The sequence below is a fragment of the Alligator sinensis genome, unplaced genomic scaffold (assembly GCF_000455745.1).
Source record: "Alligator sinensis unplaced genomic scaffold, ASM45574v1 scaffold392_1, whole genome shotgun sequence".
Taxonomy (NCBI): domain Eukaryota; kingdom Metazoa; phylum Chordata; order Crocodylia; family Alligatoridae; genus Alligator; species Alligator sinensis.
In genome coordinates, this window is record NW_005841898.1 from 1,620,469 (window position 1) to 1,637,641 (window position 17,173).

Below are 17,173 nucleotides of genomic sequence, written 5' to 3' on the forward strand. Positions count from 1 at the left end.
CTAGGAGTACTGACAGAAATGATGTTTGTTCGGCCCCCTGAAAGTGATCTACAACCATGTCCTGACAGAAGAGCACAGCTGCAGAGCGCTTTAAAAGTGCCTGATTGAACAACAAATTAACCCTCACTTAATTTGGGCTCAGATGAAGGCAATCCAAATCAAAGCATCTTCATTAACTTGTGCCTGATTGGGTGAGTGGGCTGATGGAGCCAAGCCCGGTGCTGTCTGCATGATGGGAGTGGGGAAAAAGGCATGGGAGGGAGCTAAATAATGCATCATACTTATCATACATGCTAAATAAAATGTCTGATGTGGTGGTGGTATTGGTGGTAGTAGTAATAACCAGTACTTTATTTATGATCCCATGAAAGGACATTGCATCCAGCGAAATACCTTATCTTCATTGTCTTATTATTCTGATACATTTTTCTGTTTATAGGTGAAGTTTAAAAGGAACTCATCCTTTTTTTTTTTACCCTGATTCTGTATCAGGAAAGATGAGGTGCAGTTTTTTAAGCCTAAGATTTATTTTTTTTTAGGCAAATTCTGAGGTAGGGCTGGGGCTTTAGTTAATATTGCAGAATCTGAACAGAATCTCTATGTTGTGGTAGGAAGAGAAGATGCAGCATTGCTCATTATCTTAATGTGTTGGCATATTTTGGAAGAGGTATGTTAAATTATTATCTGTTTATAGGTTTCAGTATTCTGTGGGAGTTACTAAAATCAGAATTGATAGGTTTTTTTCAGTTGAATCCTCCTGCTGTAGGGTTTGTTTTTAAAAGTAAAGTTGTTAAGCATTCTTTATTTCTAAAATTGGAAACTAAAATCTTTATATTCCAGGGATTTGGGTCCAAATCTGGGAAGTGCTTGGCACCTCCTGCAAAAAACCTGAGGGTGTGTCCAGATGAGTGCGATCATGCAGTATGTGGCACCACAAACATGTCTGCAGAACCACATACCACAGTTTCATGTTCTTTGTGCTGCAAGTGTGTGTTGCTCTGAGTGTTTTTTTCTGTGGGTTACTTTGACCCTTGGAAAAAAGAAAACGGAGCAGCGCATGCTTGGGCAGCGCGCACTGATGAAAAGCGGAGCTGGGCTGCCTGGAGCCATACTGCAGTTACCAGCCAGGCTCCACCAGGTAGGAGCATGGTGGCTGCAGCTTTGGGAGGCCCCAGCCCCAGCCTCCCCTACTGCTCCTGAGGTAACTTGCTGCATGCTAAAGTGTGCATGGCACGAGCATTCCCTGCGGACAAGTAGCTGTGGTGCAAAGTGAACCACTGCTACTTGTCCTCAGGGAACCAAATGCCCACACTTGCCTGGACGGGCCCTGAGTGTCTTAATGTCTGCTGACAGTCTCTGTGTGGCATATGGTAGATCAAGGAGGGGATATACAGCACAGAGCAGATATTGTGGGAAGCAGAAAGTAGACGGTCAGATTGCGCAGGGGAAGAGGATCAGAGTGGCACTCAGGAAGAGTGCCAGGCTTTGTGACATGCCTGCCAAAAGGGTTGGCCCCTATTTAATAAAGTGAAATTTCTTATTGCAGTATGGTCGCTGTTAGGCTTAATGGAAGAGTCCTAGTATTTCAATAGCAACTACAAGGAAGTTACGTCTGAATTTTAGTCCTAATTGTATATTTCAAATGAACCCAGAAATTTGTCACATTCATTAACAATAGATTGAAGGGCAAATGGTTTTCTTAGTTTTCAATTTTTATGCAGTTTCATAAATATTCCTGTTACAATTTAAGATGTAACAGAGACCTATAGACATTTTCAGGGGGGAAAAACACATGTACCGAAATCCCAGAATATCTAGTTTGCTAGTGTGTAGGGCAGGGATGCTCAATTGGTCCCCTGCAACCTGTTCTTTAGCCTGTGGGCTCTCCACAGATACATAAGGATCCCTGCGAGTCCTGACTTTGTGCACTAGATGGGACATATAGAGCAGTGCAGAGCCCAATGTCAGGATGTGGAGAGGCTGGGCAAAGGTGGTGCCAAGGTCCTTGGAGCCCAGTCCTGGCCAGGCCAGATGGGGTGGACTCTGGGGCCCTGAACCAGCCCCATGCCATTTGCTTCTGGTCCACACAGCCAAAACTGTGGGCATTACTGTTGTGGGGCACTCCACTGGGACATGGGAAGGATCCTGCTCTGTGTTCCTATTTGTCTTCATCCAGAGCCAGGAATGGAACTTCAGTGTCCCATTCCCCAGGTGAGTTCCCTAAACCTGTGACTCTTGGGTATTTGAGAGATTTCTTTCTCAGTTTCTCCTGCTGGAAATCTACTTTAAGTTATTAAAGCAGCCCATTCATTAGTCTGAGGAAGTTGGGGTGGGAAAGAGGATGGGAGAGAGAGACTCTGTATCTTAGTGGTTAGGGCATTCATCTGGCATATGGGAGTATGAGGTTCACTCCCTGTTCCAGGCATACCAGCATGTCGGAGCTAGTCGAGTCCGCTGGAGCATGAAAATAAATACTCTCCAGCAGACTCTTACGTCAAGTGTATCAGTGTCCCCATGCTGAAAAATGGTGGTGGGGCACTTTAAACTAAAGCTTGTTTGATGTGCTTTAGTTCCAAGTGCCTCGCCACCATTTTTCAGTGTGGGGATACTGGTACATGTGACACTTGGGTGCTTTTAGCGTGGCTCATTAATTTATTTAAAGCACCTTTCCTCCCCCCTGCACCTCCTGAAGCACATGTAAAAATGCCTGTAATGTCTACTAGGAGTGGAGCTAGTCAAAATATGCAACAATTTATTTTGCAAATCTGTACCCCACCTTGCTATTTTAGGACTCTTTGCCTAGTGCCTTCAGTTTACCTTATTTCCAGTGCTAGTTGAAGCTTTCAGCAGGCTGAGGGCTTGTTTTAAAGGAAAAATTGCTTAGTTTTATAGATTTTAAAACATGTCTACTGCTGAAAAAAAACATTTGTGCCAAGAACCAAAGAAATAGGATACAAGTCCCTTGTAGGCTAAGTAGAGACAGTCAAAAAGCCCAAGGCTGAACTGATATTCAGTCTTTGCAGGTTAGTCTAAGCTGGGGGCGGTGGAGGCTAGGGGTGCACTGGAGCACATCTCTCTGGCATGTAGCCAGTATGGGCTGTGTGTTCACTACCTCTTCCTGCTGCCCCTGAGATCTCTGAAATTTTCAGTCCAGACTCACAGCAGCAGAACTTCAGGGTTGCTCATCACTTCCTCTTCCTGCTTCCATGTGCCTCCGGGATTTGTAGTCCACAGTTGCAGCCAGTACTCAGTAAGCAGCACAGGGCAGCTCCGTACTCAAAGGAAAGGAAGTTTAACTCCTCTCCCTGGCCCCAGACCCCAGCAGGGGTTTGCTGGGGGTGGGGAGGAGGGGGGAGGGCAGTGAGCCAATCAGTGAGCCAGCACTCACTGCTTCAGCTAGGGAGCAGAGGGGAAGGGCCAGCCCTGCTCTCTGGAGCAGACAGCTCAACCCAGGGCTTTAAAATGCTGGGATGCTGCGGGAGTCTGATTTAACTTGAACCAGCAGGGTTGGGAGTAGAAGAGAAGAAGAAAAAAGATTAGGTTGTGAAATGTTCAATTTGTTGTACAGACAAACTACTAAGAACAACATAAATTATTCCCTCTGAGGCTATACTAAGAAAACTTAACAGGAAATTATTAATAGTAGGCAGTATGGCTTTACAGTAAACTAATTTATATATTAAAAGCTGCTCATCTAAAAGATGAGCTATGATGCATTCATTTGTAAACAATACGTGTTTTTACGTATCTTAATAGTTTAATGACTATATTGTTAATTTAGTTTGAGTTATACTTTCTGTATGAGTTTGCTGACAGAACTTGACATAAAAGCCTTTGTGAAGAGGCTTGATTGGTTCTGTTACCATAGCAACATGGTTGAATGGAAGAATGATTTCCTTTAGGAGCCCTTCCTAAAAGCGGTTTTGTACCCTATAACGATATCTCTAGATTGCCATCCCTTGTGTGAGGTGAACAGAGATCACACCAAGGGTCAACTTTGTTCCTTGTGTTTATAGATTATCCTTCACAATCAAAAGACTGCATTGCTCTTCTTTTTCTCTGTTGAGCAGAACCAATTCCACTCCTCGGTATACACAGATAGAAAACTCAGCAAGACCTTTATGTTCTGAAACATAAAGAATAAACTAGAACTATGCTAGTTATATTGTATTAGATGTGTCCTATAGCTAATATTTGTTCTCATTTTTTAATTCTGGATTTGGTTCTTCATTTATCCTCCATTTGTAAATAAATGTAATATATGATGCAAAACTGGAAATTTGAACTAGCAACTGAGATAGTCAAATGCTCTGCTTAAGAGCTGAGTTCTTGTTTAGTAGCCTGGATTCTTGGTAAATCTCAAGTTTTAGTGTACAGATCTTTTTTGTTAAGATGTATCACATTAGTTAAAGACTACTATGGGTACTTTCCACTGGCTAATAGAGTCAAATTGTTATTTAAATTGGATTGTACAACTATAAACCTGGTTAATGATAATTTAATAATAAATAAGATGTATGCATTTATTTATTCATACCTTTGGTGCAGCTACTTAATATGTTATAAAGGAAAGATGGTGGCACTTAATTATCATTTCCTTTTATCATCTGTGAGGGGTATGAGAGAGAGGGCTTAATAATATTATTGTGTGTTTGTGAAATATAATATTTTTCTTTTTCTGTAAATCTCTAATTTTAATTGATGTTATGGAATGTAGCCTTTGCTTTAATGATTTAATGCAACACAAAAATTTTACTTTGTTTGAAGAATGAAAGGTTTTTGGGCAGGGGGTTAGGTAGGAAATACATAAATACATAGTCTAATATATTTTAAAATATAGTATAAGATGTTAGTGAACTTTTTTTGGGAAAACTCATAAGATTTCTTTTTAAGAGTGAGGTAAGGAGAGCGAAGAAGAGAGACCATATTAAAAATGCCTGACACAACAGTTTGGCAACTGTTAAGAGCTCTGGGGTTTGAATAGGTAAAATATATCTTTTGCAAGCTATACATCAGACCAAATTCCACTGAAGAAAGGAATTACTGTTTGTTTTAAAACAGGGGTGTCAAACTTATCTGGCCTTGTTGGCAAGATTATTGGCACAGGACTGATCCATTGTCCAGGTGATTGACATGGCCAGGCCACGTGCACTCCACCTCTTCCACCGCTGGCACGTGTGATCCCACATCTGCTCTGGCTGACATGGGACTGCACCATGTGGTCCTGCACTGCATGGGGCTCACATCCTGGACTGACCAGGTCAGAGAGAGAGAGACCTTTGAAGATGACAAAAAATTGTTAGACAAGGAAAGAAAAGGTTTAATTGTCTGTAGACACTTAGGTTATGTTTTCTTTCTTAAACACTTCCAATGGTGTTTTAAATATAATTTTTACTTTTGTTTTTCCTGCTATACAATAGGGGACGATTTACATTTCTTCATTTGCATCAGTATATGCTACAGGTATGTACGTTCTTAAGTTTCAGCAATCCTGTAAAAACAAAAGGCTCTTTGTAACATGTCAAAAAAATCATTGTGCACTTGTGTTCTGTAACCAGGCTATGTTTATATTTCAGCAGTTGAGGTCATCACTCTGATTATTTTGGAATTATTTTGTTCCTGCATCTATTCTTTTTAATTGTTAGAAGATTAAGGCTACTAATAATGCTGAAGAGGTATACTAGACCACCAGCATAAACAGTTTAGAAAGGCCTGAAAAATACTGTATACATAAATACAATGCAGTTCATTTGATACGGGTAGTTTCATAACAGTAGCCATTTGCTGTGTACAGATGCGTTCATAGACTTGAGAAAATGCTTACATATTTTGCTTTTCCTTTGGGCAAGTAAGACTTCCTTCGCTGTAGTACATATCTATATTCTTTTCCCTCAGTATGTGGAATTATTTTTTTTAAAGTGTTCTTTCATTGGAAATTATACAAATTGTATACTTGTGTGAAATGTAAGCTTACCTACTATGAAAAAGGTCTATCATCACTGATTATTTAGATCATTATACAAATAACTTTACAGCAACACCCACGGTGTGGCAGAAAGACATATGTTTATCATATTCATTTGGGGCACACTTGGGACACAGATCACAGATAAATTGGTCCACATTGTCTTACCACACAGCTGTCATTGCAGCACTGATAGCAGGTGATAGTTTTGCAAGTGTATGTCAAATCTGTGCTTATCTGTTTTGACATTTGTTGATGGAAGCTCTCTTTTCTGTTTGATCTAGACAATGACCTTGATATTTCTTGTGAACAGTAAAGGCTCACAATTGTTGTTTTAAGAAGGAAGAAGTCATAACTTGTGCCTCACACCTGTCATATCAAATTATCAGACAGCAACTGATAATAGAATGAACATTGGCACGTTTAAAATAGATCCTCTGACTGCATTAATTCTCTTGGATTTGTTTACTTATTGAGGCTAATCCTTGCTATCACTTTTCATGCAGGTAGAAGAACCAACTATCCTACTTTCTTCCTTTTTTTCTGTAAAATGGCCACATTGTCTATCCTGCCCATTGAATTGGTAGAGTTTCCAAAACAAATGGTTAATTTTTTTTTAAACAAAGCCAACTTCCCTATTTTCCCTAGTAGTGTAATTTGACAGCCAGAGAACCCAGCTAGAACTACTTTAATTGTTTTGGTTCAGTCACCCTTATGGGCAGCAGTCCACAAATCTGACAAGGCAGTAATGCACAAAACTGTAAAATTATATGTACATAGGAATGTCTCTTATTTGAATAAAACTCTAGGCCAAGCAATAGGCCTGATTCTTCATTTATTACTCTGGTTTCATGCTGATATTACCTGTGTTTCACTATTGAAAATCTGAAGTAACACAGTGGTAAAACCAGTCTCTTCAGTTGTAACCTCATAGGCTACGCCCTGTAAATTCACAGAAATTACACATAAAAGGTATTCGTGATTGGAAACCGGTTCAAATCTGTAACACAACAGAAGTTCAGTTCACATAAAGCACTTTCAAAATGGCCAAAACCAATTTAAGATAAATCTGGATAGATGTAGTATCAGACTTAGCTGATTTAGGTTACATTGGATTATTGAACTTCTGTCCCAGATCCCCTCCAGATTCAAGTTCACCCACAGTTCCCCAGGACTCCAGGATGTTTTGCACCTCCCCGCAACCCCCTCTCCCACCCTCTTTGCAGGGTGGGTGGACTAGCCTTGGCTCAAGCTGTCTGCTCCAGCTGAGCAGGGAGGTGTGCTCTGGCACCCCCAGCTTCTGGCTTGGGCCACTGCAGGCATGTGGCTACATTTCCAGAGTCAAAAATGAATGTCTGTTCAATGGCTTATTAGTTCAGTCTACACAACCTAAACTAACCTGCAAATATTGAATTGATTCACCCTCAGGGTTTTTGGCTGTCTGTATGTAGCCATGATAATTCTTTAATGAGTTACCTTCCGTCTCCCATCAGGTCTCAAGGTTTGTAAGTGTCTGTTTTACTAAAGTATCTTGCTGACATTGGAACACACATAATATCCCTGTAAATTAATTAGCACGTGGGCAAATTTTAAATTAAGACACTGAAAACTAATAATTTCTCCAAGTTTTAAAAAAGAAGTGGTCTACATAATACAGGCATGTATAATGAATACAGCTGGTAAAATCAGGGCCTGCAGTGAATAGAAAACTGTATCGATAGCACGAGTAAAATCAAATAATGATGTTACAAGCTCCATAATCCAAAAAACCTCTTCTCAGAGTCATTTCAAGTTCATTTACAATTTCCAAATATAATTACCCATTTAGAAACAGTAATACTTTCTAAATAGTAGTGTAATTCCTTCCTAATGTGTAGTTGCTTTGTTTGTTTGATTATAGTGATTATGGTGTTCATTAGTACTGACTGGTTAGGTACTGTGGTTCATATCAAACAAACTGCAAAGTGAATGTGCAAAGCTTCAATTTTAATCTTTAAAAGATCTCTTTAATGTCAGTAGACATTTTATTAACAGAAAGGCGTTTGTCATTTTAGATGTGACTTGCTTTTGTTGACAGAATTAAGTTTATATTTCCACTATTTCGAAAGTAATACTACATGCATACTTATAGTTGGATTGCAAAGGTTTTCGGTATAAAATAGAATTAGGCAACTTATTTTGAACTATTCATTTAAGCAAAATAATTATTGTCATCTTTTTCAGTAATACTCCAGATAGTTGTTTTACAAGGTGTGCATTTAGTGGTAAATTCTGAAAAATAAATTTAAACTTGCAATTTATTCATCCATCCAACATCTTGACATTCATCTATTTATATATATACAGTTTTTCAGAGAGTTTTGGCAAAATATTTGCATGCATACTAGCAGTCTTGAACACTGCAGGAAAAAAATCGTGTCTAGGCTCAAAATGGTAATTTTTAATAGGAGAGGCTTTTGTATGGGACTTTCTGTAGTTTAACCCACTATTAATGCTCTGTATATATGTTTAATTTATGATAGTGTAGAGACATAGTTAACCGTGTTAGTCAAGGGTTTAGCAGACGGTAGGGCAGTATGGCACCAGCAGCTTAGTTTATAATGAGCCACACTGTCCTGCCTTATGATAATATAGATGTACTGTGTGCAAGTTTTGCTGTTACAGGAATGTGAAGTTCTCAGAAAGAATGTGCATACATGAAATCTACATTTTAAATCTAGTTCGCTTGTGGTAAAAATAAGAGGGGAGTTGGGCACCGCCAGGTCACTCTGCCCAAAGAATCACCAATGATACAAAGCATTGCAACTCAACTAACCTAGGAAGGTAGTTATAGCATCTAAGGAGCCCCAATGGTCACAGAGGCCTTGGGACTGACGACTTGAAAAATAATTACTAATATTTTTAACTCTGAAACTGCAAGTATAACTTATTTTTTAATTGCATTTCATGAATTAATTCAGAAAATATGAAACAAAAATGTTGAAATCCCCTAATGGTATCTCTCAGGAAGCACATTAAGAGTATTGCATGACAAGGAGTTATAAAGACTTAGAGAGAGAGATTTTTGTGGCAGAGGCAGAGGAGTCGCCGAGCTGCAGGGACCTGGTGACAGTGGTGTGAGCCCCATGCCACAGGTCTCACCAGCCGTGCTGTGGTGTGCTGAGCCATAGGAGCATGGCGGAAGTGGCAGGATCGCGGTGTCATGGATCCTGCCAGTGGCCCTGTGGCAGGCTGAGCCCTGGGAATGGGGTGGCACTGGTGGAACTGCTGCCCCGCAGGCCCTCCTCGTATCACCACAGCATGCACAGCTGCAGGAGCATTGGCAGTGGTGGCGGGTTCACCACGCTGCAGGAATTACCAACAGTGCTGCAGCATCCCGAGCCGCAGCCAACAGGGGCCAGGATGCCAGAAGAATAAGAAAAGCCGGTGCTGGCATGGATGTGCTTTGTAAGCACGTGCCAATGCCGATTCAGCAGCAGGGGTGGCATGGCAGAGTTAAAAGTTCCACGCTCCAGTCCAACAGGAGGACTGGAAGGAAATCCTCAGCAGCCAAGGGAAGGCTGCAGTTGGGACAGAGATCCCGGGAGAGATGACTGGTGGCAGCCTCTGGATGAGGAGCTGTCCCTATAGACTGACTCAGAGGAATCAGTTCACTTACCTGGACCTGACGTGGAGGTCTGGGGACAAAATGGGGAATGAAGACAGTGGTGGACCTAAGTGACAAGATGGAAGTGACAACTGGTAAAAAAAAAAAAACAACAACTGTGTCCATGCAACATTGGAGTAACAATGGGTTGGCGCTAGGTGGGATGTAAGGGAACCTGAGCCTCAGTGTCCTCGTACTAACAAGTAGACCTAGCAAGATACCATTGAGCTGGGATTAACAGCGTTCCCCAAGATTAAAACTTCATCAAAGACTTGGGCGGTGAGAAGGATCGGTGGTCTTGGTAACTGGCGCCAGGGGTCAAACTGTTGGGCTGCAAGACCGTGTTTAGCTCTGGGTGTCTAGAAAAACCTAAGTGGGGAGCTGAGGACAGGCAGAGCAAGTTACAACTTTGGAAAAAATTTCTTTCTTTTTTGGGGGAACGTGCAAGAAGAAATTATTATAGTAGATCCATTCATGAAAGTTCCCTTCATAATAGTAATGTTCCTCATTGTACCGCAGGAGCTGCTGGAAGCCAGAAGCATTCTTGAAGCTTTCTAGCCTTCTAGCTCACTCAAACTTGATTGGAAAGGGTTATAGCGGGTTGTACCCCAAGGACTATATCTAAAGCCCGTTAAAACCAATGGGGGCCTCTCCACTGACTTGGTGTGCTTTTGATTAGGTCCATAGTGAAGGATGTGTACAGCAACAGTCTCTAGACAGTAACTGGGTTGTATGTGATGGAAAAGCAAACATGCTGATTTGACTACTGAGTAAGAAGGATAAAAAGAAAATGAGGATGGAACTTTAGGGAAGAATATGGGCATGAGTTACTTTGGCAAATTGAGTTGATTATTAAGGAAGTGAGAAATCAGTAAAGTTTTAATCAGTTTGTGAATCTTATTATCTTCTATAAAAAAATTAACTGAGTACTAAAAGCATAATAATATCTGTACAATATATTTGAGTGTGGCTTGGAATTTTAGAAACATGGAAAAATCTTCTGGCTTTTAAGTTTAAAGGAACCACAAACTGACGCCTATAGAAAAAGGGAAAAAGACAGAAGCTGCAATTAAACAAAGGAGCATTTTTCAGTGGAGAATTTGTAGAGTAAATGAGACTGACAGATACTCATTACAAAGTGTATTTATACATGAAAGAAAAAGGTTAAGTGTTAATTAAAGCTGTTTGTTTCTGCTACACAATCATTATTGACAAGTAGGGTAGAACTTGTAAAAGCAGCTGCTTACAGGACATTTCTGCTGGCTGCAAGATCTTTGAATTAACAATATATCATCTTGCAAATTTGTGATTGTGGTAACAAATGTATGCCAAGTTAGACTGCAAAGGGAAATTAAAGGGAATAATTTAAACTACGTTTTTGTAGGAAATAGATGCCCCCTCCTTTTTTTTTCCCCACTCATTTCAGTCTTATCCCTGAACTTCTATGGGTTCTCTGTTTTTTGTTTTTTTTGTTTTTTGTAATCCTCAGTCTCCCCGTGCTTCATTTTTGGCTTACAAAGTTTGAGGATAAGAGTCAGCCAGTCAATCTTGTTTCTTTAAAAGAATGTTCTAGAAGTGATGTACTTGCCATTCTCCTCCTGAAACCCAAGTGTGTCACTTACTGGTGTGAAAAGAAATCCAAGGATTAAAAATCAGGGCTTAAGTATGCATTTGGAACACTACCTTACAACTAGGGTATGTTTCTGTTTTGATCACATTCATATACGAGGCAGATAAAAAAACAAACAAACAAACTGGCAGGGACAATAACTGTTTTCATCCTCACTGTACCTCCTAAATCAGGGGTCTACAATAACTGTTGTCATCCTCACTGTACCTCCTAAATCAGGGGTCTCAAGTTCATCAGGCCTCATGAGCTGAATGAGTTAGCACGGCCTGTTCTTGGGCTGGATCAAGCCCACAGACTGGTCCCAAGTCCAGATCTAGCACATGGGGCAGGTATCACAGGCAGCTCTTGTCCCAGACCAGCCCTGTGTCACATGTAGCACATTATCATCAGTCCCTCGAGTTGAGGATGGCTCATTGATGGGTCTTGAGGTGACTTAAGAGTCCAATCATTGAGCCACAGACCTATCTGCAGAAGGTGTTAGTCTTTCTGCAGGAGATGGTAGGCCAAAGACCAGGATCTCTCTCCTTTTCCTTTCTCTGCTCTTTCTTCTCTGCTTCAAGGGTAAGACACTTTACCTCAAAAACCATTTGGTTGAGGTTGCAGCGCCTTTGGAGTCAGCCAGCAGTTAGCTCTTCCTAAGTCTTGACATTGGCATCCGTTTTCTTGAAGTGTGCCTTCAATGTTTTCTTTGGCTACTTTGAGAGCTCAGGCTATTAGTAAGCTAGGAGTAGAGCACTTGTTTTGGGAGTTGAGACTCAGGCATCCACACACAATGTCTAGATTAGTGAAGTTGGCGCTTGAGGATCACGGACTCAATGCTGGTAATATTGGCTTCAGCAAGGATGCTGGCATTTGTGCGGTTATCTTTCCATTTAATGTGGAAGATTTTCTGAAGGCATCATTGGTAATACCTCTCCAGTCTCTTGAGATGATAATAGTAGGTCACCTATGTTTCACATCTACAGAGGAGAGTGGGCTTGATAATTACATTGGGGACCTGGATCTTGGTGGAGATTGCGATGAATAAAGATATGCCGGAGCAATTTCCTAAAGGAGGCACATGCGCACTGGATCTTGTACTGGATTTTGTCATCAATGTTCACTCTGAGAGAGACATCTACCAAGGTAGGGGAAGTGCTCAACTGCCTCTAATACCTTTCCTTTGATGCTAATTTGGGGAAGAGAGGGAAGTTCATGTTCATGGTCTGGGGCAGGCTGATAGAGCACTTCAGTCTTTGTGATGTTGAGAGAGAGGCCCAAACTTTGGTAGCCTTCTCTGAAAAGATCCAGCACAGTCTGGAGGTTTTCTAGAGTGTGTGCAAGGATGGCTTAGTTGTTGACACGTTGAAGGTCAAGGATGATTGTTTTGTTTATTTTGGTTTTTGACCAAAAATATCAGCAGATTAAAGAGCCCTCCATTCATTCAGTATCCTTAAAATATGCCCAGGATAAGGTAAAATGGGATCAAGGAAGGTCTGAGAACAAAAATATGTATTCTGAATCATGGGTATGCAAAGACTAGTCAATACAAAGAAAAACTAATTAAGTCAATTGCAAGTTGATGCTACATGATAAAGAAAATACTGTAGATTCTTTTCTACTTAGTTCAGGTATTCTGGGATACATTTTTACTATGATACTCTTGAATTTAATAGCACAGTTCCCACTGAGGCTATTTGACAGCCAAATAGCAAAATCTCTGAAAACCATGCTAATGATTACTACCTCCCACCCAGTGTATTCACTAATGATGCAGGAAATGAAGAGGAAATATATAGGCATGTCCCTCCAAACAAAAATGATAAACAGTATTTGAAAAATTGAACTGAAGATACTTCCACCCCCTCAGTTCCTAGTCATTCTTACTAAGAAAAATGCAGGTGAATAAATCACTATTAAGGAAACTGGAGGTAAAAAAAAAATAACCATGGCTTTTCATAGAGGGGTAAATATATTTTTGTTATAAAATTTTAGGAACAAAGCCTGGAAAAAGGTAGTGTTCGGGTGACCTGAGGAGGGGTACAGTAGTACCTGAAAGCTTGTTAGTATCCCTCCCAACTATATAGTTGTTCCACTGCACAATTGGTCACAAAAATCCTAGCCTGGAAAAGAGTATTGGAATGTGGGTTTATCAGCTACTGATATTCCCCAACAGAAAACAATGAAATTGTTCCTTGCATCACGTTCCTCTAGTCCGTCTCCACTCTTGCTGTTGTGTCCAAAGGAATACATGAGCTACACTGTTTCTCGTAAAGAGACTGTATCATCACCTAATAGGTCCTAATGTCAGGCATCTTCCTTCCCACATAATTAGCTTAAACTTTCCTTTTCTCAGTGTCATACATACTCTGCTATATTACTTTAATTGTTACACTTGAGTGTACGGAGCCTTCCCTGTTGAGTAGAGGTTTTTAGTAACCTATGCAGATTTAAAGCCCTACCAAGTGCTGAGGAATAGATGTGGGTGGCCAGTAGTGGGCACAAAAGGACTAGTGTTGAATTCAAAATGTAAATGAGAGTATAAAATTCAGTAGGTGCGACCCCCTACAGTGCACTTGCACCAGGACCTTGCCAGTACCTGAATCTAGGATATTTTCAGGCATGCACTAGGACTAACTTTTCAGATCTCTATTAAATCATTCCATTCAAAATAACAGTTATTTTTATTGCTGTTCTATTGACTCCCTTCTCTATCTTTTTTACCTGTTCCAGTAGGTTAGCAGTGTTAAAAACATCTACAGCTAACTAGAGGGGAGCAAAATAGAAATTCTCCTTTGTTAGGCTAGAATTAGGGAAGAAGTGATAACAAAGGTGTAATTGTAGGAGTGTGGAAAAGCTGGAGACTAATGTGAAGTAAAATAATCAGAAAGGAGCCTTTTTAGTGCTAATATTCTTCATCATAGTCTTCTGCTCACATTTAATGGCACCTGTCTATCTGTGATCTACCTGTTATGATCTGGGCTGGATTGGTAGGTGTGTTGCCAGTAGATCAAGGGAAGTGATTATTCCCCTCTATTTAGTACTGATGAGGCCAAATCTGGAGTACTGTGTTCAGTTTTGGGCTCCCCACTACAGAAAATATGTGGAGAAATTGGAAAGAGTCCAGCGGAGTGCAACAGAAATGGTTTGGGGGCTGGGGCCCATGACTTACGAGGAAAAACGGAGAGACCTGGGCTTGCTTATTTTAGAGAAGGGGAGACTGAGATGGGACTTAATAGCAGCCTTCAACTACCTGAAGGTGGGTTCGAAAGCGGATGGAGCTAGACTGTTCTCAGTAGTGGCAGATGACAGAACAAGGAGCAACAGTCTCAAGTTACAGTAAGGGAAATTTAGGTTAGATATTAGGAAAAATTTTCTCACTAAGAGGGTAGTAAAATACTGGAACAGGTTACCCAGAGAGATTATGGAATCTCCATCCTTAGAAGTTTTCAAGACCCGGCTAGACAAAACTTTGGCTGAGATGATATAGTTGGGGATGGTCCCGCTTTGAGCAGAGTTTGGACTAGATGACCTCCTCAGGTCCCTTCCAACCTTAAGTTTTTATGATTCTATAATCTAAATAACCTCAATTGAGGAGAAAAATGAACATAGTTGGTGTCATATATAAATGAGGCACTGTTTTGGTCTTCAAGTGTGAGAGCCTGCACATATTGGCTACCATGTTTTAAAATACGTTGGTATGCAACTTGCTTCCATACCTATCAAAATATTAAGGAGATTATCTGTCTCAAATCAGTATCATAATTATGGGCTATTACCACTTGTATTACTATTTAAAAATATTTTGAGATTTTACACCAGCTTTCCGAAAGATGTAATAAGGTTAGCTTCCCTTGTAGCTCCTGACCTTCTGTCGTATCGAAAACTTGCTTAAGGTTTGTTTTTCTCATAGAAGGCACATACAAAGTAAAATTCACTTGGCAGATGTCTCTTCATCTGCATAATGCAGGGGTGGACTTTTGGATCTTTGTAGTGGTGAATATGCAATGAAAGTTTCTGTGCTTTTTGGTAAGCAATGTTTTCTATATTTTTGCATTTTACTAAGGCAGTCTTAAACTACCAAAGTAGGGCAAGGTGTAAAAAGCTCCAAAAAACCTTAGGAGCAGTCTGTCCTTAACCTTTGCAAGAAGCATGTAAGAGAACTCACCTTACCCCTGGAACAGCTTCACCTAAAGGCATGCTCTGAGTTCCCGTGCTAATACACAAATCTCCCCATGGGACCTAGTGATAGGACCAAGGGAGGGAACCTGCTGTCCTATACAGCAAAGCAGCAATGGATTGGGAAGCAAGTTATTAAATCTTTTTGCATGCAGAGAATTCGGAAAGTTCTTTTTGAGTTTATACGGGATCAGTGCAGTACCAGAACACCCTGAAGTCTAGGTTGTAGTTTCAGAAATTATATAAGCCTTCTTGCACCTAATGTGGAAAAAGACCAGGCCTTCAGTGCATTTAACTGTAATAACAGAGGGAATAAACTCAGGGGTTGCTTTTATATTTTTTATAGGGAAGGTGAAAATAGCTTGAGGAGATGCCAGCTTCTTCATTTTCCTTTTCCCAGTTTTCATACTTTCTACTGCTTTCCTCTTCCAGTTCATCATCTTTTTAATTGCCTAAGGCAGGGGTAGGCAACCCCTGGCATGGACGTCAAAGCATGCGTGCCAATTAAAATGCACAGGCATTTTAATTGGCACGCATGCCTTGGGATGGATGGCAGGGAAGGGGCCAGGGCTGCACTGTAACAATAATGATTGGTCTCCTTTCAGCTCCCTCACCATCTACCCCTGGCATTCCTACATCTTATAAGTCAAGGTGCGGGTGTTTTTGGCACTCTGCGCAAAAACATTGCCAACCATTGTATAGGGAAATTTGTAGCATTTGTAGCCAGGTCAGGAATATTTATTTCCATATGTATCCATATGTGACCAGTTGTGTATCTTGGGGACTAGGTCGGGGCACATGATATTTTGAAAATGTAATGCAGTATGAATATTTTTCAGAACTATATCTGCTGGAAACCATGTGTTGACATTGCTGGAACTCAGGCTAGCATCCAAGATTAAGGACAGCAAAAAGTCCTTTTTCAAGTACATTGGGAGCAAGAAGAGGGCACCAGGCAATGTAGGGCCCCTGCAAGACACAAATGGTAATCTGGTGGCCACGCTAGACAAGAAAGCTGGTATTTTTAACAGTTTCTTTACCTCTGTTTTCCTGAACAGGGACCGGGATATCCCACCTACCAGAGACAGGGGCAATCTTGGGGATAGCTCTATCAAGCCTTCAGTCAGTGCAGATGTAGTTAGGGATCTTCTGGAAGGGCTAGACATTTTTAAATCTGCAGGTCCAGATGCCCTCCACCCAAGGGTGTTGAGCGAGCTGGCAGGGGTCATCTCAGAGCCTTTGGCCCGGCTGTATGAGCATTCGTGGTCATCTGGCCAGGGGATTGGAAACTGGCTAATGTGGTCCCTATTTTTAAGATGGGGAGGAAGGAGGACCTAGGTAATTATAGGCCTGTAAGCCTCACCTCAGTGCTCGGGAAGCTCTTGGAGAGGATCATCAAGGAGCATATCTGTGGGGGGCCTGCAGGGGAGATCATGCTCAGGGGCAATCAGCATGGCTTCACCAAAGGCAGGTCCTGCCAGACCAACCTGATTGCCTTTTACGACCAAGTAACTAAATCCTGGGATGATGGTGTCGCTGTGGACGTAGTCTTTCTAGACTTTAAGAAAGCCTTTGACACTGTCTCTCACCCCATCCTCATCAATGAATTAAGTGACTGTGGCATCATTGCCTGCACAGTAGGATGGGTAAAATATTGGCTGATGGGGCGCACCCAGAGTAGCGGTGGATGGGTTGTCCTCACCCTGGCGAGATGTGAGCAGTAGGGTCGCCCAGGGCTCGGTCCTCGGGCCCGCACTGTTTAACATCTTCATCA

At 41.2% G+C, this 17,173-nt stretch overlaps 1 protein-coding gene across 25 annotated transcripts in view; it reads left to right on the top strand.

The window, feature by feature from the left end:
• The window catches only part of PTPRD (protein tyrosine phosphatase, receptor type D), a 956,762-nt gene that overhangs the window by 405,139 nt on the left and 534,450 nt on the right, over positions 1–17,173 (top strand). For 22 of the 25 annotated variants that reach the window (XM_025197518.1, XM_025197527.1, XM_025197523.1 and 19 more), the window contains one exon: positions 5,421–5,463. The exons of 1 other annotated variant lie outside the window; for it this stretch is intronic. The gene's annotated coding sequence lies outside the window, so the exon portion shown is untranslated. Of the gene's footprint in view, positions 1–5,420; positions 5,464–17,173 lie in introns of those variants that run through there. 2 more of the 25 variants (XM_025197514.1, XM_025197515.1) reach the window with 2 other exon arrangements.